This window comes from Petaurus breviceps, unplaced genomic scaffold, assembly GCF_028583685.1.
Source record: "Petaurus breviceps papuanus isolate PSGF00001 unplaced genomic scaffold, PetGlider_PUasm1.0 90701, whole genome shotgun sequence".
NCBI classification, from domain to species: domain Eukaryota; kingdom Metazoa; phylum Chordata; class Mammalia; order Diprotodontia; family Petauridae; genus Petaurus; species Petaurus breviceps.
Window position 1 is genome coordinate 3,003,106 of NW_027187316.1, and position 24,690 is coordinate 3,027,795.

At 40.3% G+C, this 24,690-nt stretch overlaps 1 protein-coding gene across 1 annotated transcript in view; it reads left to right on the plus strand.

Annotated features, from left to right (window-relative positions):
- The window catches only part of TNFRSF21 (TNF receptor superfamily member 21), a 116,406-nt gene that overhangs the window by 84,522 nt on the left and 7,194 nt on the right, over nucleotides 1–24,690 (plus strand). The gene's annotated exons all lie outside the window — the stretch shown is intronic.

The window sequence follows — 24,690 nt, forward strand, 5'->3', positions numbered from 1 at the left end:
CCTTCCTTCCTTCCTTCCTTCCTTCCTTCCTTCCTTCCTTCCTTCCTCCCTCCCTTCCTTCCTCCCTCCCTCCCTCCCTCCCTCCTTTGGTTTTTCTTGGCAAAGATAGTGGGGTAGTTTGCCATTTCCTTCTCCAGCTCATTTTACAGATGAGGAAATTGAGGCAAACAGGGTTAACTGACTTACCCAGCGCCACACACCTAGTAAGTATCTGAAGCTGTATTTGAACTCAGGTCCTCCTGACTCCAGGGCCTATGCTCTATCCCTTGCATCATCTATCTGGCCCTCATTCTTCATTTTTGAAGAGGACCAGTGACATCTTGGGTGATGACTTGTGCATGAATTGGATTTTAGTGAGTCAGAGATGCACAAAGTTGGCATTTATAGACTATCCGAGATTTTAAAAGTCTACTGGTTCAGGTAGACAGCTCCTCTCATTTCAGTATGGAAATATATATATAATCAGAAGGCTATATGACTGCTACCGTAGTGGGTTGCCTATTAATTTTGAGCAGCACTAACTCCTCCTGGCTTGATCTTTTTATACCCTAGGCAACTAAAAAGTTGCCTTAATGGCTGGTGTCCTTGTCCCCTGTACTAATTAAGTCTCAAGGATCAGTTTCCTTGTCTTTTAGGGGGGAAAAACCCAAACTAGCTCAATCTATTGTAGCAAACGTCCTAATAAATATTGTTCCTACTACAAATGAGCATGTTCTTCCAAAACTTCATAAACTAAATTGGGTTAGGACAAATAACTAACTTTTTAATTAATTTTGAAAAGTCATTTTTCAGGCAAAGAATTCTCATATTTTCTAAACATATAGATAATATGCCTTTTTATGGTCTTGTGAACTGGTTAGTTTAGTTCCTTAGAATATGCGTCAGCAAACGACAGCCTAAGGGCCAAATCTGGTGTATTTTTGTTCTGCTAGCTAACTAAGAATAAATAGTTTTATTGTATGTATAATGCAAAAGCCATTCTTAGCTCACCTGCCTTATTGAAATCTGGCTGGTAGCTGGATTTGGCTGACAGGCAACGGTTTGGAGACCCCTGCCTTAGAGCATGGGGATAACAGAGCTGACACCTGGGAGTTTGATCCCTACATGAACCAATGGATCAATCAACTTGTTATTAAGTCAAACTGTGTGTCAAGTACTGTGCACTGGGGGATGTGAATAACCCCTGCGCTCCCTGAGTTTGTAATCTATCAGAAGAGAGGACATCCAAAGGTGAAGTAGTGGATAAAGAACCTGAGCCTCTAGTCTGGAAACGAGTCCAAACCTGGCCTCAAACACTTGCTGACCATGGGCAAGTCACTAAACCTTGTTTGCCACAGTTTCCTCATCTGTAAAATGAGCTGGAGAAGGAAATGGCAAGAGCTCCTCTTCTGAAGAGGCACTAGTATCTGGGAGAGTCAGGAAAGGCCTCATCCAGATTATCTTTACTATTCTGTAGTCACACTAGAAAAGGGCAGATCTGAGTGTAGTCCTCGGCCCTTAACCCCAACCAGCCTTCTTAGACTGTGTAGTCTCAGTTACGAGAATTATTTGGTGACAGTCTGGCTGGGTCGATCCAAAACTATGTTCACTACTGGAAACCATGCTGGTGGATTAAAAGAACTCTTGGGTACCTCGAATTGAGCCAAAAAGACATTTTGCTCAGACTGTGCATCCTCTGTATTCTTCATTGTCACCACCAGCATCAAATATGTCCTCCTCCTCATCCAAGAAATAATCTTTGCCAGAAATCTGACAAAAGAGAAGGACTAGGGGTAGTTAGGTGGTGCAGTGAATAGAGCACTGGCCCTGGAGTTAAGAAGACCCGAGTTCAAATTCGTACTCAGACACTTGACTCATTTACTAGCTGTGTGACCTAGCGCAAGTGACAACCCCAATTCCCTTGCCTTCCCCCCTCCAAAAAAAGAAAGAGAAAGACTATATATTTGTCCCTTGGTTGGTAGCCTTGGGTTAGCAATGGCTGTAACAAATAAGGTATTTTATTTTTGTCATTGTATCTCTAGTGCCTTGCACATACTTATTAAGTACCTATGCTAATTTTTCAGTTGTTTCTGACTTTTCATGATCTTGTTTAGGGTTTTCTTGGCAAAGATACTGGAGTGGTTTGCCATAAACTTCTCCAGCTTATTTTATAGATGAGGAAACTGAGGCAAACAAGGTTAAGTGACTTGCCCCAGGTCACACAGCCAGGAACTGGACTCTGGAAGATGAGTCTTCCTGACTCTAGGCCTAGCACTCTATCTACTGGGCCACCTACCTGCCTGTTATTAAGTACCTACTGAATTGAGCTGAATTGAAGATATGGTCAGTATGCATACTGTAACTGGTATGATCTTGGGGATGCCCCCTCTTTTTTTTGGGCCTCAGTGTCCCCTTCTATAAAATTCTATTCTGTGACTTGAAGATTCTATGAAGTCACTAACAGTATGCTTCACACACTGGGTGAGGGGTACAGACCTGGCCCCAGAATTATGGGGAACAGGAAGACTTCTGCCTGGGCTAAATACCCAAGAACCAGAAATACCGGCTGGTTAGAAGAGATTTCTTATGCCGTGGGGTATGTGTGTATGTGTGTTTCTGGGCTAGCAAGTTTCTTCAGCTATAATTTTAAAATGACATTATGCTAACAGCTTATTAAAAGGCCCATATTGAAATACTATCTTTGGGGAGGAATAATAACATGAATTGATCAAACACTTTCTAACTTACAAAGGACATTTTTTTCACTGAGACACGTAGGGCAGGTGTTGCGATCTCATTTTATAGATGAGGTTGAAATGACATTTAGGAAGCTTGCCTTTTGCCCGGGGTCACATAGCTAGTCAGTAGGGAAGCTAGAACTCAAGCCCTTGTCTTCAGACACCATGTAAGGTGCCCTTTTCACAATGCCCATAATGTGTGTTCAGAGTAGAAAGGTATTGTTTCTATAAGTCATGCAATAACTGTTTCATCTTTTTATATGATCCCATCATAGATCTTGTGCTGCAAAGGACCTCTAGTACAAACCCATGAGATGACGGGTAGATGAGGAAGCTGAGCCATAGAGAAGTTAAGGGACATGACCAAGGTCCCCCACGTAGCAAGTCTGAGGTAGGGTTTGAACTCAGGTCCTATGAGTTTACGGGCACCTAAGTGATGCAGTGGATAGAGAGCTGGGCCTAGGGTTAGGAAACTTGAATTCAAATATGAACTCAAACACTTAGTAGCTGTGTGACCCTGGGCAAGTCACTTCACCCTGTTTGCCTCAGTTTCCTCATTTGCAAAATGAGCTGGAGAAGGAAATGGCAAACCAGTCCAGTATCCCTGCCAAGAAAATCACAAATGGGGTCAGGGAGAGTCAGACATGACTGAACAACAACCACTTCTGACTCCAGAGTCATTCTCTTTCTGTTTCCTTGTCTTCATTCTGAAGGGTTAAATTTAGAAATCCCTTTAATCTCACTGACTATTTCATTTTAGGTAGCACAGTGGAGGGAGCTCTGGGGCAGGAGGCAGGAAGACCTGAGTTCAAATAAGGCCTCAGACACTTAACACTTACTAGCCCTGTGACCTTGGGCAAGTCACTTAACCCCAATTGCCCTGCCTTCCCTATCCAAAAAAACAAACAAAAAAGAAAAGAAAGGAGGAAGACTAGACAAATAATTGCCACTTTGGACCCAAAGTTTTACATTTTTGACTGCTTGCCCGTCTCAACCCATCTCATCTTTCACAGGGCTAAGCATGTTAGCCCTATACAACTCCAGTTAATTCAGTTGATGTAGTTGAAGAGTGTTCTAGGTCATGGAATGTTTTCTGGTAGTAAGTAACAAGACCCAATGGCAGAAGCAGTGATAGGGTCATGAAAAGAGCTCTTTGTACATGGAGTCAGGAGATCTTGCTTTTCTGTGCCAGTTCAGATACCTCTGGATCCTTGGTTAAAGGTTAGCCACCTAGTCTGTGTTGCTGTTTTCAGTTGTTTTTCAGTTACATTTGACTCATGACCCCGTTTGGAGTTTTCTTGGCAAAGATACTGGAGTGATTTGCCATTTCCTTCTGCAGCTCATTTTTTAGATGAGTAAACTGAGGCAAACTGGATTGATTGACTTACCAAGGTCACAGAACTGTTAAATGCCAGAGACCAGATTTGAACTCAGGAAGATGAGTCTTCCTGTCTCCAGGCACAGTAATACCTATCCACTGTAACACCTAGCTGTCCAATTTCTGTAAGCCTTAGTTCCTTCTGTAATTCAAGGACAGTAGAAAGACACAGTGCTACAATGGAAATGTCACAGTTCTAAGAGTTAGAGGACTTGGGTTCAAATCCTGCCTCTTATTCTTACTACCTCTGTGAACCTGGGCAAGTCACCTAATGTCCCTTGGCCTCAGTTTCCTCATCTGAAAAAAATCAGAGTAGGACCAGATGGCCTCTGAAATTTCTTCTAGTTCAGTTCTAGGTCTTTGATTCTGTGAGCTGTGAATTTAAAAAAAAATCATTTTTAAAGAGTTGACTATGTACCCCTAAACTGGAACTATAACTGGGAGTGGTGACTTGTAAGTCTTCGGAGTGGTACTCCAGAGTAGATTGACATCCATTAATAATGACTAGGTGGTGCAGTAAATAGAGCACTGGCCTTGGAATCAGGAGGACCTGAGTTCAAATGCGGCCTGACACTTAACACAAGCAATAATGACAGTTGACTTAATGGTGCAAATTTCCGTAAGGGCCAGAACTCAGAGACTGTTTCTTTTCTGAAGTAGTGGTCTTTGAGAAGGAATCAATAAGAAGTGGAGTAATGTGGTAGAGGGGGAGTAGCCGGGTGATTAGCTAAATGAGATGGCTTGAGGGTAAGAAGGAAAGGAATATCCTGGGGCTATTGTGAAGCTGAAAGCTCTATTTAAACATATGCATAATAGCCTGTGAAGGTCTGCTCTTAAGGCCAGGGGAGGCTGTGATCTGCATAGGTGGATGGGTATAACTACTGGGAGGAAATTATTAGTCCTTGAAGTGGCCATTGACCCCATTGGGGGTTTTCTTAGCAAAGATACTCACTAAAGTGGTTCGCCATTTCCTTCTCCAGCTCACTTTACGGTTGAAGAAACTGAGGCGAATAGGGTTAAGTGACATACCCAGGATCATACAACTAGTAAATGCCTGAGGCCAGATCTGAACTCGGGAAGATGAGTCTTCTGGACTCTCTAGGCCTAGCACTTTATCCACTGCCCCATCTAGCTGCCCCTATCTATTATCTAACATCTATCTGTCCTACCTACCCAGAAAAATTTCCTCAGCAATTTAGAGTCTTTCACCAGGGGCACTGAGAGAGTCTCAGTGTCTTGCCAATGGTTACCTAGCCAGATTGTATGAACTGTGACCCTCCTGACTCTAAGGCTATTTCCAATTCTCTATCCTTGTTCAGAGGACCTTTTGATCCTTACCCGAAATCAAATTGGAAGCTCGATGACCAAGGTGCAAAAGTCTATTTTTTTTTGTTATGACAGTAGTGTTTCCCAGTCTCAGTCCCAACTGACTCAGTGTCCCAAAGTGAATAGTCCCAAGCAATGTGAATTCTCATGTCTGCTATTTTGGAGAGTGTAAGGCTCCCAGGGCCGTTGCCTAGCAGACTACAGTTCCTTATTTTTGCCTTACCAGCTGCATGATGCAGCTGTCTGTATCCACCAATCTTACTGAGACCAGCTATTTTCAGAAATTTAATATGGTAAGGGTGAGTTGAAGCAAATTCCAGCTGCACTTTTAACTGTTTGTAGCTTTTTTATAGATTGAAATTAGTCTTGGTCTTTGAGTTACCTGCTTAACTCTTTGCTAGGTCCTTAAGGTGATGATTTTAGGTAGAGTGGACAATTAGGGCACACCCGACTGTGGATTATCAAATAGTTTGGGGTTAATTTTCCCCAGTGTTACTGTCTTTTTTTTTTTTGTTGTTTTTTTTTTGAGGAAACTTAAGGGTTGAAGAAAGGAGGAAATTATAGAGGGAGTTACCCTAGTTTCCCTTTAAATCCTCACTCTGTCACCTGAGGCATTTTTTTATTGGGCTGTCCTAGGACGTCTATGGGGCAGATAGGTGGTATTCCAGTGAAGAGTGCTGGGCTGGGAGTCAGAAAGATTCATCTTCCTGAGTTCAAATCTGGCCTCAGACACTTATTAGATGTCTGACCCTGGACAAGTCACTTAACCCCTGTTTGCCTCGGATTCCTTATCTGTAAAATGAGCTGGAGAAGGAAATGGCAAACCACTCCAGTATCTTTGTCAAGAAAACCCCAAATGGGATCACAAAGAGACAAATGAACAACAAAAATCACCTTTTTTTAGTGATGGATATTCCAGTTAAATCCAAGTTAACACTGAAGCAGTCATTCCATATGGGACAGTGGGGAGGGGAGGGAAAGGGAGAAAATGTAAAACTCAAAATCTTATACAAGTGAATGTTGAAAACTAAAAATAAATTAATTAATTTTAAAAAATTATTCCTTCCACCAAGGGGATTATGGTAGGGTGGTATAAGGGGCACATAGATACAATATAGTAGGAGAGGAAGGGGAGGGAACATACTAAAATTTGGGGGATAGGGAAGGTTTTAACAGTATTGAACTAGAACTATTGTGAAGAAAGATAAGGATTCTGAAAGACTGCTGTATGGAGGGTGTGTGTTCTAGGTGTGGGAAATAGACCCTTCAAATGCTTGTAGGTGGGAGATGGAAAGTTGAGTCAGTGGAGAATAATCTAATTTGGATGGAATGTGGGGGACAAATAAGGCTAGAAATTTAAAGTAGAGCTAGACTGTGGAGGGCCTATTGTCAATTAGGGACCAGTTAGGGTAGAATGGCTGTAGAGAAATTGTCCCATGAAACCCCATTTCCCCTTGTAGGATTCATTAACTTCTACTTAAAATCTGTATTATCATTGCACAAAGGTGCCTTGGGGTTCTTGAAAACTATTTCAGATGGAAATGCAAACTCTAGTGGGTCCTTCTAAGCTGGAAAGACTTTGAGTATGGATGCATTGAGCAATGAGCCTCTCTAGTCCTTGGCCTATCCATCCCCCAAGGACTAGTCTGGCTAAGGGCAGAGGCTCATTGCCCTAAGTACTCACAAATTTCAGTTAGAAGGTATCTCAAGCCATTTAATCCAAACCATATTCCTCTCTCCAATATATTAAACAAATAATCACTCAGTCTTTGCATAAAGAAATTCATCAGTTAGGGAGAATTGATTATTGTTAAATACCCATTGTGTTTAATTATGTTCTGGACACTGAGCTAGGCACTGGAAATGCAAATACAAAAATGAGACTCTCCCTGCCTTCAGACTGCTTATATTCTTCAAGAGAAATACATTTCCAAATATAAGTAAACATAGATATATATACAAAATGAAATGCATGGTGATGTGAGGTGTGACATGACATTAACCACTACGTAAATCAGGGACAGCCCTTAAAAAGAGGTATGTAAGTCATATTCCATCAGATAATTTGAGTTGAAAGAGACTTTAGCAACCAGCTAGTCCAACCCATATGTGAGAAGCATCCGTTATTATAACATACCCGAGAAGTGATTCTCACAGTGACTTCACCTCTGTGGAAACCCCCCACCTCCTATTGGGAAAGCCCATTTTTCTTTTGGATTGCTCCAGGTTTGGTGAAGTTTTCTGTGACATCAAGCCCAACCTGCCAAGCCCCCTTGGCAACTTCAGCATTTAACACAATGTCTATTACAAAGTTAATGCTTAATAAATGCTTCTTGGCTCTGACCTTTTGGGCCAAACAGAACACCTCTAATCTCTCCTTCACATGAAAGTCATTAGGCTTTTTTTTTTTTTTTTGGTTTGGTTTTGGTCCTGCCAACCCATGAACACCATCTACTAAGACAAAGAATAGGTTGCAGCCTGTTTTGGTAGAGGAAATGCCCGTAGTGTTGTTATTTTTGTTCTTGTTGTCAGAACTATTTAAAGGGTAAGAAAATTTGGAAGCTTTATGGGCCTTTAATGACTCATTCAGCACCCTATTTCTGAGAGAGATATGTTGCTATCACTTCTGTTTTTCCTTTTGGCAGATCTATGGTACAGAAAGTTGATTTGATTTATCCGTATTTGCCCAGTGAGTCAGGAGCCAGACTGAAATTATTAGAGATTTAATGACTTCCCAAAGAATGATGGTACCAGAGCTCCCTAGGCCAACTTCCTCTTCAATTCCCCACCCCACCTGATTTAAAGCCTAATAATTTGGAGTTTTACAGTAATGTCTTCCCTTGGATCAACTGATTCTTGATGCTTATTTGGGAATTAAAGTCTTCAAAAGTTTTGAATGTGAAGAATGAAAGAGTTCTCTTATGTAAAATATAAAAAGATAAACTGAAGTCTAGTAGACTTGAAAGTCATAGAAATTGAGAACTGGAATGACTATTAGAGATTCTGGAGGTTAATTTTATCTTTAGAACAATGAGAAGACTGGCTGAGAGGAAATGACTTGACCAAGTCCATTCAATAAGCCTCATTTCCTGATCCAAATCTCGTACTCTTTTTACCATGAATAACTGTACTGCTGTTTCTATTTGAAGATGTTGTTGTACAGAGAAAAGATGCCTCATTTGGAGTCCCCTGGATTTGGGTTTGAATACACTTTTTCCCCCCCCAAACAAAAACAATTTTATTAACAGCTACATTCTTCCAATGATGCTGTATGGATGTGAATATTGGAACATGACAGTGTCTAAAGAATTAAAACTTCAGGTAGACTTAAACCCAGATTTTCTGACTCCATATCAAGAAGGTAACACTCAGAAGCCTGTATTCCAAAATCTGTAGCTTGAGAATAAATAGGTTCACTTTCAGCTATAGCTTAGGTTAGAGGTTCTCAACCTCATTCCTTTAAGTGACAACTAAAATTCCATCTTGAATACACTTCTTACCTTTGTGACCTTTATTGTAAGCAAATCTTTTAACCTCTCTGGACCTCAATTTCTTCATCTATAAAATGAAGGTCCTGGACTAGGTGGTGTCCAAGGCACCTTCCAGAAAGGAAGGAAAGAAAGAAGGGAGGGTATAGATATACTGTTGCTTGTTTGTTAAAACAGAAGAGTTTTTTTTTTTTATTTCAATTAGGGTAAGGCATTGGGCATGGCAGTGATAATAATACCAAAAAAAGAAGAAAATAATACCATTGAAATATCTATTTCGGGGTGGCTAGGTGGCACAGTGAGTAAGAGTGCCAGCCCCAAAGTCGGGAGGACCTGGGATTGGTTCCAGCCTGATACTTAACATGCACACACACACACAAAAACTGGCCGTGTAACCTTGGGCAAGTTACTTAAGCCCAATTGCTTTAAAAAAATATATCTATTTCAAGGGAGGAAGGGACAGACATATCATGTAAACATAGTTAAGCAACACATAAATTTAAAGTTTTGATGTTATAATATAAAGCATTCTTCTGGTTCTGCTTAATTCACTCTGCATCAGTTCATACAGGTCTTTCCATGATTCTTTGAAATTGCATTTTCTCTCATTATTTCTTCTTTTTCTTTTTTCAGATAATCAGGGTTAAATGACTTGCTCAGGGTCACATAGTAGGTGTCCTGAGGCCAAATTTGAACTCAAGTTCTTCTTATTACTCCAAGCCTAGTGCTCTATCCACTGTGCCATTTAGCTGCCCCTAATTTCTTCTAGTAAAATATTATTCTTTTACATTCATATTCTGTTTGTTCAGCCATTTATTATCTCATGTGGAAAATGAGGGGGCTGGACTATATACAACAAGAGGAGCAGGGACCCTTCCAGCCCTAACAGTCTCTGAGCCCCTGAGATGGGACCTAGATCACAGATTTAGATCTAGAAAGGGCATCTGCTCAGCCCCTCTCCTTTTGGGGTGAGGGGGTGAGGAAGGGGGATGGCAATTGGGGTTAAGTGACTTGTCCAGTATGACAGAGCTAGTAAGTGTGAGGTCAAACTTGAACTCAGTCTTGTTGACTCCAAGGCTGGTTCTGTCTGTTGTGCCACTTAGCTGCCCCCAGTCCTTCTCCTTTTACATGAGGATCCTGGGGTCCTTACAAGTTGTAACTTGTCCCTGAAGTAGTAAATGCCTGAGATAAGATTTAAGCCCAGAAACTCTTGACTCCCAAACCATTTGGAGTTTCATCCATTATTCCATACTGCCTCAAGAATGTGCCTTCCAGTTTATAGAACTCCTGAGTAATTTGTGACTGAGCAAATTGCTTGCACTGAAGACATTTGCTTGTGTTCAGGGGCATCCTTCTGTGATCAGGCTTAATCCTTGAAATAAGAAAGCGAATTTCCTCTTTCCAGTGGAGACTTCCCCGTTTTAGCCAGTTCTTCCGTGTGACTAATGGCTTTACTGTTGATGTAAGCTGCCCGAACAGCTTGCTGACACCCCAGCAGCTGGGGAGGTGTGCTCTGCTCCGGCCTGCCTCAGCTGGTTTGTACCGGATTCAGTGGCTTTGTCCAGGACTACTTGTGGTTGGTTCCTGGGGTGGTTCCCTAGTGAATCCTCTGCCTGGAACTCCCCTCCTCAAGGCTGGAAAATTGGTCTACACCTTTTATTCATAGGAATAGATTTGTAGCTGGAGGGTTGGAGAGGTATTATATTTTGGATAATACTGTTTGGCATTTTCTTTTCTAATAAAAGGATTACCAACCTTCCAAAGCATTGACTAGCTCTAGCTTAATATAAATAAGAATTCTGATCAAGGCCACTTTTTTGTCTACTGATAAAGCTCTTGGTTGTTTTGTCTTGAGTATAATTACTGTGTCTGGGAAATTCTTTTGAATAATCAGTTGACCAAAATGTAGGTTTAGGGTTGGAGGGGAAAGAGGGTCTCTAATCATGTTGCAAATTAAAGATCATTTTTCAGATTCTGTCTCCCCTCTGGTGGTCTTCTGGAACACAAGAGAAACACTGAATGCTGTATTGGTTTTTACTTGGGGAAAAAGCTGGGTTATTCAGTTCAATAAGCATTATTCTGTTGAACTTGACACATTATCAGCAATCACAAAGATTTCCATATGCTAGGAAGAATGGAGCCGATTGTGTAAAAAATGTTTTTGTTAACATATGGTGTGTTTTTTAAAAAAAATACATACTTAATTCAACATTATAGGCAACTGTATGACTAACGGGACAGTATTAGACTTGGAATCTGGAAGCCCTGTCTTAGATACTTACTAACTGTGTGATCTTGGACAAATCACTTAACCTCAGTCTTAGTTTCTTCATAATAAAAGCACCTACCTCAATGGGTTGTCCCATGAATTAAATGAAATAATGTAAGTAAAATGTTTGCCAGATTTTAAGTTATATAAACGGTCTTAATATTATTTACTACTATCATGTTACTTTCAAAGCTGTTCTGTGCCTCCCTTTGAACTGTTTTATTTCCTTCTGTGCATTTAAACTTTTTTTTTTTTGCCCTTTGGAGGGCAATTGGGGTTAAGTAACTTGCCCAAGGTTCCAAGGCTAGTTTTTTTGTGTGGGTGTTAAGTGTCTGAGACCAGAACCAAACTCGGGTCCTCCTGACTCCAGGGCCAGTGCTTTACTCACTGAACCACCTAGCCACCCCCTGCATTTAAACATTTAAAAATTTTTGTTATTTTAAATTTGCATTACTGACAAATAATGAGCTTTTCTATATTAAAGGAAGGACAGAAAATTTTATAAGAAACTATGAACCTATTACATTTAAAGTACTTAGTACAGTCAAAATGTTAGTTTCAATGCTGTTCTTGTCTGTGCTTCTCTTTAAATTTCCTTTTCTCTTTTTTGCATTTAAAAAATATATTTCTATGACATTATTTTCTTTTTTGGTATCACTACCACTGCCATACCCAATCCCTTCCCCAAATAAAAATTAAAAAAATATAAAACCCCCCAAACAATTACTAGCCTATTCAAACAAATCTGCACATTGACCATTATTAAAAATGTATGTTGGTTCAGCACCTCTCGCTTATCACCCATCAGGAGATGGGTAGTATATGCTTCATTTTCGATCTTCTGGACTTGAGGTTGATTGATCAGAGTTCTATATCGATCAGGGTTCTTAAGTCTTTTAAAGTTGTACTTCTTTACAGTGTTTTAGTAATTTCAAGAATTGTTTTCCTGTTTCTGCTAGCTTCATTCTTTATCAGTCTGTGTTTCTTTGAATCCACGCTTTTGGTCATTTCTTTTGGCACAATAATATTCCATTACATTTAAATGCCATGATTTGTTCAATTCTTCCCCACTTGATGGGCACTCACTTTGCTTCCAATTCTCTTCTATAACAGTGTTGCAACAAATATTTTTATCAATGTAGGATTTTTAATCTCTTTGGGAACATACTGGTGCCTAGCTAGTTCAGCCAGTAGAACATCAGACTCTTGCTCTCAGGGTTGTAGGTTTGAACACCATTTGGGGGCAACTCTTTTTTTTTTTTAAGCAATCGGGTTTAAGTAACTTGCTCAAGGTTACATGGCCAGTTGTTTTGTGTGGGTGTTAAGTATCTGAGGCCGGAACCAAACCCAGGTCTCCTGACTTTGGGGCTGGCACTGTTACTCACTGCGCCACCTGGCCACCCCACAACTGTCTTTTAGAGGCAATGTGGGATAACTGATAGATTGTTGAAGTTGAAGATCTGAGTTCAAATCCTGCCTCAAGCACTAGATGTATGATCATGGGAAATTCACTTAACCTCTCTGGATCTCAGTTGCCTTATCCATAAAATACAGGAGTTTGACTAGTTAAAACTTTTATGGTCCTTCCTGTAAATCCTATGGCATCACTTTAAATCTATCTGTGTATGCTATATAGAAGAAGCATTTGTTTTTACTTTAAAAAAAAAATAGCTTTTACTCTGGCATTTTACATCTTTTAGGATTTGGTCCCCCAAGAAGGTCAGTTATATCATACCGGCCATTTCATTCTATGAAGCAGGTGGTATAGTGAGCACTGGCCTTAGAATTAGGAGGCTCGGCTCAAATGAGGTTTCTGCTACTTCCTAGCAGAGTGGAATTGGGCAAGTCAGGGACACATCTCCCCATCTCAAAAATCAGGAGACTGCTCCAGGTATGGCCCCTTCTAGTTGTATAATTGTCTCTGGGTATATGAAGATCCTTCTCCTGTTCTCAGGACCCCACTGGGAAAAAGACAAGAGGCAGACTCTTTAAAGAAATAGAACGCTAGGAAAAGTTTGGGAAGTTGCTGTCTTGGGAGAACTGCTTTTGAAAGTCTGAGGAACTAGCCTTACTTCCCCTCTCTGTTGTGTCTGTCTTATTTACTAAGTGAAGTAAGCTTGTTTTTGCCAAGGTCTTTAACCTTGGCTTGGGTTTGGAAAATAGGTGCCTATGCCAAATGTCAGAAAGAGACCCTAGTTTCCTGCAAATTTTACATGCAGTTGTGGGCATAGAAAACTTCAAAGAAATTGAATAGATTAAAAAAAAAACTGATGCATTTATGGGTAATTTTTTTTTTTAAATCTAAGATGGAAAGAAAGATATGTATCATACCCTAGAACCCACACTGGCCAAAAGCATAACCTTGTCCTTAAAAAAAATCAAGGTCGACTGCCTTTTTTTTTTTTTTAATAACTCTCCTCCCTTGGCCTTTGAAGTTAGAAAAATGAATCTCTAGGGCATAATTAAAATATATGTGGCAGTCCAACTAAGTAGCTTTCAAGCATTGTATACTCTGCTCAAGGGCTGTCCTCTACCCACTCTCCAATTTGCCCATTGAGGAGAAGTGGCTAGTGAGGCCGCTTCTATTGCAGGTGTGTACCCTTTCTCCTATTCTGTTCACAAAATGTTTTAATTGTCAAACTGCTGAAGTTGCAAGAAATTGGGTTGGCTAAGTCAACAAGTATTTATTAAGAGCCTGTTATGTCAGGCAGCTAGATGGCGAAGTGAATAGAGCACCAGCCCTGGAGTCAGGAGGACCTGAGTTAAAATGAGGCGGGCCTCAGACACTTAACACCAAAAAAAAAACTAGCCATGTGACCTTGGGCAAGTCACTTAACCCCAATTGCCCTCCAAAAAAAAAAAAGAGCCTGTTATGTGTACAGCATTTCAGAGGTTGGGGAGTTTGTAAAAGGTTATGTCTTCTCTCCACTGCTCTTAAATGACTGAGAGGCCAAGGGATGTGCCTGATGCCATCAAGGTTACTGAGCAATGGCTCTATTGTCATTGTCATCTATACTGATTTTATTGTTTGTTTGTTTGACTTAATCTATGATTTCATCAGTATAAGGGAGCTCCTGGTGAGGAACTCCCTCTACCAATGCAGGCCAGAAACTTCTCTGCAATTGGTAGTCCCAATTGTCTAGACCAGATAGATTAAGTGATTTGTTTGAGGTCACAAAGCCAGTATGTGTTAGATAATACTTGAGCCCAGGTCTTTTAGACCACAAGGCCAGCTCTAACCATTATACAATGTTATTGTTTTTATCAACATAAAATATCCTTCTTTCCTCATAAAGTGAGATGGTCTGGGGAGAACTGAAATAAGATAGCTAAGCAGTTTGGTCCTTAATATTAGGCAGATAGCCTGGGCTCATGAGATGAGAGATTTAAAACTTGGAATGGATGTTAGAGGCCATCTGCCCCCCATTTTACAGATGAGGAAACTGAGACCCAAACAAGTCAAGCAGATATCTTACTCAACATCACATTGGTATTATGTGGCAGAATTGGAGTTTGAACCTAGTTCCTCTAGCACCAAATCCAGTGAATGCTTTTTCTTTTTGATATCACACTGTATACATCCAAGCCCCTCATTTTATAGATTAGGAGACTGTGGGACCACACAGGTAACTAGTGACAGAGACTTAATTCAAACCCAGATTTAAGTTGGGCAATGCCAGGGGCCATGGAGTTAAGTTGAAACAGTTGAAGCAAACTGACAAAGAACTAAGTACAGATGATTCATGCCTCATTTCAAGGGTCACCCAATGATGCATCAAAACCATTAATTGCTTTGTGGGAAAACAGATTGTATATCCACAGGGAGATGGTAATTGGGTAGTAATTGAAAAATAACTGTAGTAAACTTTAGTTGAATAGACCAGTTGGGGGTAGCTGGGGGAGAAGTGAGTGGGAAAGAAAAAAAGGAGATAAAGTGAGGTACAGGCAAAGTGATGAGATTTTTATATTTCTTGGAATTGTACTCAGCATGTAATGAAATGGATGGCTAGGCTCTCTGACTTCTCATTTGCAGAATATAAAGGGGTGGGGTTAGGGTAGGGGGACCTTGATGATGGTTAGAGAAAGAATGAAATATCATCTAGACCTTCCTTATCTGCTAGAGCTGTAAGGAAAAGTTCAATGTTCACAGGACAGAATTTTCCTGTACTCTTTGCTCTAGGATGGTTTGGGAAATGCTTAAACCAGCATTAAAACCAAAGTACCCGTCACAGCAGGTGATTTTTGCACCAACAAGGGTGGTGATCTGTGAAATCACTTTATAACCATAATATATTATGTAACTATAGGCTGTTGCTAATATTATCCTCACTAAGAAATTGGAAAATAACAATAGTTAGTGATTACATATAGCACTACAGGGTTTTCAAATAGACGATCTCCAGGCCATGTTGTATAGTACTACCTTGTTTTATTAGTTTTTCAATCATGTCCAACTTTTTGTGACCCCTTTTTAGGGTTTTCTTGGAAAGATACTGGAGTGGTTTGCCATTTCTTTCTCCAGCTCATTTTGCAGATGAGAAAACTAAGGCAAACAGGGTTAAGTGACTTGCCCAGGGTCACACAGCTAGTTAGTGTCTAAGGCCAAATTTGAATTTAGGTCTTCCTGACTCTAGGCCCAGTGCTCTATCCATTGTATCACTTAGCTTGTCGCACAGTTGGGACCATCTAATTGCTATCATCCTGTAACATACAAAATCATCCTGCAAATCAATCATACCTCCTCAAATAATTTCCTACCCCAGTTACAGGATTTCTTCATGCTCCCATCTGAGTAACCACTCCTCCCCCTGCCTTTGCAACTTGTATTTGCATATTATTTCCTCCATTAGACTGTCAGCTTCTTGAGGGCAGGGACTGTCTTATGTCTTTCTTTGTTTTCCTAGTGCTTTTGCAAGTGCCTTGTACATGTTAGGCTCTCAGTAAATGGTTATTGACTGACTGTGATTTTCTGAACTAAAGAATTGTATTTCCTTTTCTATTTCAAGATTTAATCAAATGGGATTTCAAGGAATTATGGCATAGTGGGGAGAGCATTGAACTTGGGAATTTTGAGACAAGAAGATTTGAGTTCCATTCCTATGTTAGACATTTACTAACTCTATGACATTGGGCTGATCTCTTATTAGAATTTTTGAGCTAACAAGTCTCAGCTCCCCACACTCTAGTAGTGGGGATGACAGGTGGGTGACATCATTCCAAGCTGAATCCTCACTTGGAACAAAGAAAACAATTAAAGCTGACTGAAAAATGTTTGTGCTTTAACAGTGTATGTGGCACTCCACTCCCATAAGTACTCACTACTTCACCATAGAGAGTCAGGAAATATTTTTCATCTATCATCTTTTCTCTGCAATTCAGTTTCAGTGCCCATGGAATAGAGTTGGGAAATATTGCTGAATATTATTTAATATGTCACCCATAAGGTGGGTGGTAGTCTCAGAGTCTGTAGAGGGCATTGACCTGTAGAAATCTAGAGGGGAAAGAAACTGCTCCTTATGTGTGACTTTCCTGTGCAGTGAGGAGAACATTTCTCTTTCTTCCTGTATCAGTCTGGACTAGTATAATATCTGCAACGAACTAAATGTACTTTCATTGAATCTAATCCTGGAGGAAATCTCCAGCTAGATGGACAAGAAGGAAATGCAGGCCCTCACTCCTTGAGAGAACAAGGTGTGATGGAGAGAACACTGGCCTGGGATTCTAAGTTCCTGGCTTTTGACAAGCCTTTCCCCCTCTTTGGCCCTCAGTTTTCTCATCTGTAAAATGAGAAGGTAAGAATATGCTTCCTGAGGATCTTCTAGCCCTAACAACCACCTTTCTCCCTTTTTTCTTGTTTTTAATAAAAATTTTATTGGCATCTTTCATTTTTTCATCGCCTGCATTTCTAGCGTATCCCTCGCCCCTTCCTGAGAACCACCACATTATAAAATAGAATTAACAAAAAGAAGAAAATACAGTAGTTCAGCAAAATTAATAAATGGGGGAAAAGCATTATATATGCAGTATTTCATACTCATGGTCCCTCACCTCTGATAAGTGGAAGTGAGGGTTACCTTCTTAAATCTCTTTTTTGGGACCATTTGGTTCTTCTACTTTCATGGCATTCGGTTTTGCCTTGGGTTTTTTTTTTTTTTGGTAGCTCTTTTCATTTGCATTTTCATCTTCATTGTGTATATTGTCTTCCTGGTTCTGCTTACTTTATTTGGCATCAGTTCATATAAGTCTTTCCATACTTCTCTGTACTCATCACATACATTATTTCTTTTTTTTTTTTTTTTTGGCTTTTTGGAGGGCAATTGGGATGAAGTAACTTGCCCAAGGTTACACGGCTAGTATTTTTGTGTGGATGTTAAGTGTCTCAGGCTGAACCAAACTCGGGTCCTCCTGACTCCAGGGCCAGCGCTTTACTCACTGTGCTACCTAGCCGCCCCGACATACATTATTTCTTAAAGCACAGAAATATTCTATTTTTATACCACCCAGCTTGTGTAGTCATTCTTCATCTGATGTAGCCCTAACATTTCTACTTCATGGACATGCTAACAGGCTTGTTCTTTTCAAGTAAAGTCTTATGGATACGTGAGGTAATACCTTATTATCCTCTCCCTTTAATTCTTCTTTCCTTATTTATACCATCATTTCCCAAATGAGCCCTATAGATTAACACAATTTCCCCCAAGGCACTGAAACATCAAAGACTGAATTTTGACTGCTCTCTCCAAAGTCCCTTCAAATATTTGATGAACACATCACAGTAAGCGGCCAAATTTGATGTCAGTCTCTGCAGTTTGGTCTGTCTCTTGCCTCTTGGCAGTAACCTTTTGGAATCAGAGAGGAGGCAAAATAAATTCTGGTACAAACTGGCATTGCTCTGAGACCTTACTTGCCAAAGCCATGGGCACATCTTTGAACCTCCTTGTTTCTTGGATACCAGTTTAAACAAACTCTGCAGCAGCTGCAACATTTTTAAGGGAACAGTACATATGCCATTATGGCCTAGCTCTTGGGAGGAGAAGAACCTGTTGAGAATTAATCTGCTTGCTTGCTTACTGCAAATGTGTATTATCCTGTGGTACCTAAATAATTCCATAGCTATGTTTCATTTAAAACAAACTCAATATGCTGCAGAATAGAGGGCTGTGTATGTGTGTGTTCGGACAGGGATTTCATAGGGATAGGGAAAAACCTTTCTCTACTCTTACAGATCAGGCAAATTGCTGCAACTGATAGTCTTTAGAGAATGACTTGGGAGATTGAGGGGTTAAGTGGCTTGGCTGATATCACACAGCCAAAGGCAGGATTCAATGCTAGTTTTTTCTGTCTCTAAGCCTTCTATTTACTAAATCATAATAATAGATAGCATTTATGTTGTGTTTAAAATTTACAAAGCACTGTACATATTATCTCACTTAATCTTCATAACAGTCCTGACAAGGAGATGCTGTTATTACCCTCATTTTGCAGATGAGGAAACTGAGGCAAGGAGAGGTTAACTTTCCCAGGGTCACACAGTTATTTAGTATCTAAGGTGGGATTTGAATTCATCTTCCTGAGTCCAAATTCAGTAGTCTTACTTACTTTACTACCTTAATGCTCAAGTGGCATTCTCCATTCTTCCTCTCAGAAAGCTTAGACATTTTATATAAGGTGATGATACCTCAAACCTAATTATCCACTTTTAGTTTGTCTTAGTAGTTATATTCACCCGACTGAGTGATTTCCTTCTCTGAATGCACCAGGAATTAGGCAGCAAGGTCTATTGGGAATGTATGGCATTTCAGCCCTGATTTTATTACTCATGAGAAATACTCAGGAAGCTATGGACATAAATTAGAGTTTTGTTAACTGCCATATTTCATTTCAACATGCACTTTAAAATGAGCATAAGTTCATGGTTTCATATTCAGCCTTTTTTCCTTTTCTATATTTTAAAATGTTCATGTTTGTCAATGATTAAGTTCATTAACTTTTTTTAAAAGGGGGTGTAAGGAATTCCCCTAGTACAAGCAGAAACAGGCAAAAGGAATAAAAAAAAATTTCTGGGAGCTGAGAAAGCTGCTGTGAGAGTCCCAGTGATGGGAAATTTTTCTCACAAAGCTTAATCTAGAGACTGTCTTCCTTCCATGTGGGAAAAATAGTAGAAATCCAGTAGCAAATGTAATTTTCAGAAATCTGATTTGCTACCAACTACTGGAGTTTGGGGCAGAAAGGGATCCTTGTCACCTAAGTCATATTTTTAGAGGGCAGCCATGGTCAGGCCTCCCCGCACAAAAAAACAAGGACCTTAACTTAATATGTTGAATATGTTGAAAGAATTCTTAGGGGACCTTTGATAACTGCTTAGAGTTCTTTCAGCAGCAGGGAGAAAGGGTAGCTGTGTATTCTGCTATGCATTCACCATCCTGGAGCATGTGGAAATTCAACCAGTTGTTCTGCTGCTGAAAGGGACCCATTGGCAAAAATGAAAAATGTAAGCTTGTAAGCTTGTGAATTAGCATGGGGCAGGGAGGGGGAGAATGAGGTGGGTGGATTCCACCCCCTTCTCTCTCTCTCTCTCTCTCTCTCTCTCTCTCTCTCTCTCTCTGTCTCACACTCACACACACACACACACACACCACAGTCTCTCAGCCTATGGGCATGTGATTTGTGGGTGGCAAATTCTTTGGTTTTGTGTTTTAAAAACTCAAGAACAGTGCCCAGTGTTGACTGTCTGAAGCATATCTTCTAATGAGATAGATGTTCCCGAGAAACCAGTGTGTGGACAAATATGGCTTTGTCCTATTGGATGAATAAGAAATGTGTCTTGTCATGAATGACCATGTACTTTTTTCATGATAGGAGGGGAATGTACCATGGTCTATTACAAAACAGCAACATTGAGAGAACATGCACAAAAGCAAGCAAAAAGCCCAACTCTTCAGTGGACCAGGAGGGTGGCAGCTGGGAAGGGTTCCGATCCAAGCCTTTTAAATCAAACTGGAAACATAAGCAAGGTGTGGGTGGAAGAGAAAAGCCATTGCTACAGCAGAACACACGGGCAGCCAAGGCCATTTCAGAATTCGGAATCTGTAGCAGGAAAATTTTTTCCCCCTCAGGCCTTAAATGCTGTTAAAGTGGCAGCTGTGTTTGCTTTGTTCCTTCTACAACTGGCGAGCTATCAAGTGTAAATCACCCTGGTGCCCAAAGCCTCCTGCCCTAACTGAGGAGGAGAAAGCAGGTGCCATTTCAGACAGGATTGGGTTTTCCAGCATAATTAGGGATGGAAGAGACTTTGAGGAAGCCAGCCTTCACATTACTGGGGGACCATAAATTCGAAAAGAAAGAGTGGCCATCATTTGCATCTTGTAAGCCTTTCCTTTTCTCCTGTTCTCCCACCCCAGATCTCTCTTGGTAGATAGCCATGGAACCTGTAAAAGGGGTAAAGATGTGTATTAACTTTAGGTGTCCAGGGTAATTACCCTGATTGTTCACATGAATGCCCAGGTGTCTGTGTCTATGCAACAGTATTTCTGAGCTTGGAAAAAGGAAATTGCTATTTGAGGCTTCATTACCATAGCTTTTCTGAATGACTGTGCATTTGTCACTTAAAGTGGATGTCAGCCCTGGGGTTGGTGAATCAATCAATCAACAGGCATTTATTAAATGTCTGTTTTGTTCTAGACAAAAGTAAAGCAGTGCCTGTCCTCAAGGAGTCTGCATTCTCCTGAAATAAACAAAGGACAAAGTTGGTTTAGGATTCCAAGAGCCAAGACTTGGGACATTAAGAAAAAAGAACCACTATCATATACAATGCAAATTTCAGGAGAATTCAAGGCTGTGACCTAAATTGTATGTGTTGGGGGTGGGGAGGCTTGCATGAAACCGTGGAAAGAGTGCTGAATTTGGAGGCACAAGATCCAAGTTCAAATATGATTGTATCTTACCTGTATGACCTTGAGCTAACGATTTCATCTCTCACTCTCTTCTTCTCTTATCTATAAAATGGAGAGGGTAGAGGTTAAGCTGTATATCTCATTCCTTCCAATTCTAAGTATTACCCTATGACTAGGTGATTAAGAAGAAAAGGAAGATTCTTTTTCTTTTGTGTAATAAGAGATCCAAATTCCCAAATAGAAATAAATTTAAATAAACCAATCCAACTATGTGACTTTAAACCATTTAGGAATCAAGATTCTGTATCTTACAAGTAGCAACTCTCTTAAAATTGTCGTTACAATAACGGGGGCTATAAGGGGAATTTGAGAATCAGTTCTTGGGAGAATTTCAGGTCGTACCCATGCCCTGCATTGTGGAATCTGGACTCCCTGGGTCCCCAACTTTTAGAAGTTGCATGGAACTCTAAGAAAGAAAATAAATGGACTAAAGGATTCAAACAAGTACGATGCTGAACCCTCTTTACATTACAACCTCCCACAGAGGGGTCAGTTTCTCTCAGAATTGTGTCACCTCAGAGTGTCCATGATCGCTCCCAAGGATGGGCAAACCAGTAATGCTTAAGCTCCTGTTAGTCAACATCTGACTTAGGTACTTTTCAGAGCTCTGATCGGAGGCATGAATGTTCTGAAATATCATTTTCATCTTAGAAACAAACGAGCAATTCATATCCCTATTTACTTTCTACTGAGATTGGTAGCAAAGGTGAAACCTTTGGAGGCTGATACCAGCAAACAGCACCCTCTATTTCCTTACCTGTAACAATGAGAGGAGTGGACTAGATCGCTGGTGAGGTCCATTCTAGCTCTTAACATTATGATTCCTCCTACCACACACCTCCCGTTCCCTGCTGTCTCTTGTTATGATGAACTCTCCCATGTTTCCTCTGCCCCACTCATACATACAGTTATTATCCCAGTTCAAGTCTTTACTGCTCTTTTCTGACTGGATTATTGCAACAGTCTCCTAATTGGTGTCCTTGTCTTTGTCTCTCCTTACTCCAATCCATCTGCTCTACAACTGCTATAGGACTGTCCTAAAGTCCAGGTCTGACCATGTCACTTCTCTACTTGGTAAACTTCAGTGGTTCTCTGTTACCTCTGTTTGGCATTCAAAGCCCTTCTTAACTTGGTCCCAACTTATCTTTTCAGCCTTATTACTTACACATTAGTCCCCTTTATGAACTTTGTGGTCTAGCCAAACTGGCCTCATTACTATTATCTCCAATTCACCCTGTATATATCTTGTATGTATGTAATTCTTTGCATGTTGTCATCTGAACTTGAGGGTAGGGAGAATTTTATATATATAAATAGGGTTTTTATATTCCCAGTGCTTAGCACAGTGTCTGTCTTATATTAAGTACCTAAGAAATGCTTGTTCCATCCCCAGTCTCCATGCCTGGAATGACCTTCCTCCTTCCTTGTACCTCCTAGAATGCTTAGTTTAAGGATTCTTTGCAATTTAGCTCAAGGGCTACCTTTCCAGACAACTTCCAGTACTTCCTCCCCTGAATTATCTGAGATTTGGTTTTTGTGTGTGTATTTTGTAAATATTTTCCTCTATCCATAAAATATGCATATTGTCCCCACCCATAGGAGGTAAGCCTTCCAATATGTGGGAAGCAGAGTTAGAAAGAATATTGGATTCCAAATTCAAAATCTGGCTCTGCCACTTACCACCTGGATGACTTTGGGCAAGTTATGTAATCTCTCTGGGCATCAGTTTCTTCATCTGTAAAATGAAGGGTGTTGGACTAGGTGGCCTCTAACATTTTTTCCACCTCAGTATCTGTGATCTTACAATCCTTAAGGGCAAGGACTGTTTCCTCCTTTGCTTTTTGTATCCTGAGCACTGAAAACAGTGCCTGACCCAGGGCAGGTGATAAATGAATGCTTTTTGATTGATTAATTGCTTTCCTCGCTCACTTCTTCTATCCCTGCAACTTGACTTCTAAACTTGTTTTATACAGCTATATTCAAGATTACCAATAATCTCCTAATTGCCCAATCTTTGATGGCCTTTTCCCTTTAGCTTTTGACAGTGGACCACTCCCACCTTCTGAATACTTTTTCTTCCCATTGTCTTTCGTGACACTGCCCTCTACTGGTTCTCCTGTCTTTCTGTCCTCTTCTTCACCCACTTCTTTGCAGGCTATATCATGATTCAAGTCCCACCCCCTAACCATGGATGGCACTCAAGACCTCAGCTTTGGCCCCCTTCTCTTTGCTTTGGGTTATCTCATCAGTTCCCATAGGTGCTATATTCTATGTATAAGATTCTCAACTCTGTTGTGTCTAGAACTGATTTCTTTCCTAGCACTTAGCATGGTTTCTGGTACACACTAGGCACTTAGTAAATGTTGACTGATTGATTCCTGAGCATTATCTGCATTATCATTTCCTGTTAGCCCTTTCTGTCTGCATGTCTAATCATCACTTCAAGTTCAGCATGTACAAAGTAGATCTCATTACTTTCCTAAAAAAACCTATTCTTCTTTTCAATTTCCCTATTTTTCTTCACAGCCCCAACATTCTTCCAGTCACTCAGGTTTGCAGTGTCAGAAGTCATACTTTTGAGACAATTAGGTGGTGCTTTAAATGGAGTATCAGGCATGGAATTAGGAAGTCCTGAGTTCAAATATGGCCTCAAACACTCCCTCCCAGCTTATATTCTGCCTCTAATGGGAACCTTTTCCATACTATTATTTTGTTCCTCAGATCATTTTACATTAGCTTTTCTGTTTGTGTATTGTGTAACCTCCAAGTAGTAGACTTGAAACTTATTAAGAGAAAGGGACTGTTTTCTATTTTGTCCCCACGCCCCGGATTTATTTAGCACTATACCTAGTACAGATACATAGTAAGTGCTTAACTGCTTGCTGAATTGGATAGTTCATGGGGATGGCACAGTGTGACAATATGGTATTGATTCTTCTCTCATTTCTAGCTTTACCTTTGTAGTATATTCTCTCATTGTCTCTCTCTCATTATTATTATTATTGTTGTTGTTGTTTTGTTTTAAATACAACTTTGGTGTGGTTGTAAGAGACCAGATATTGAATCATAGGATAATATGGATGTCACTTTGGAGTCAGCTGGGTGATAGTGGATAGAATGCTGAGCCTGAGGTCAGAAAGACCTGAGTTCAAATCTGGCTTCAGATATTTACTATCTGCGTAAACCTGGGTGAGTCACTTAACCGGTCAGCTTCAGTTTCCTCAACTATAAAATGGGGTAAATGATAGTTCCTACTTCACAGGGTTGTGAGAATTAAGTGAGGTAATATATGTAAAAGCACTTAGCCTAGTTCCTGGCACATAGCAGGCATTTAATAAATGCTTATTCCCTCCTCCCCACCCCCATTTTAGAGATCATCTCATCCAATCTTTTCATTTTAAACACAGCTCTTCTGACTCCAAGGCCACAACCCTTTCCAAAGTGCCTTTCCTAGGTTCAAATCTTGACCCTCCTACTTACTATCTTCTGTGTACTTCAAATTGACTTTCCCTTTGTGAGTTACATTAGCTTATTTTGAAAAAATGAGAGATAATGTAAC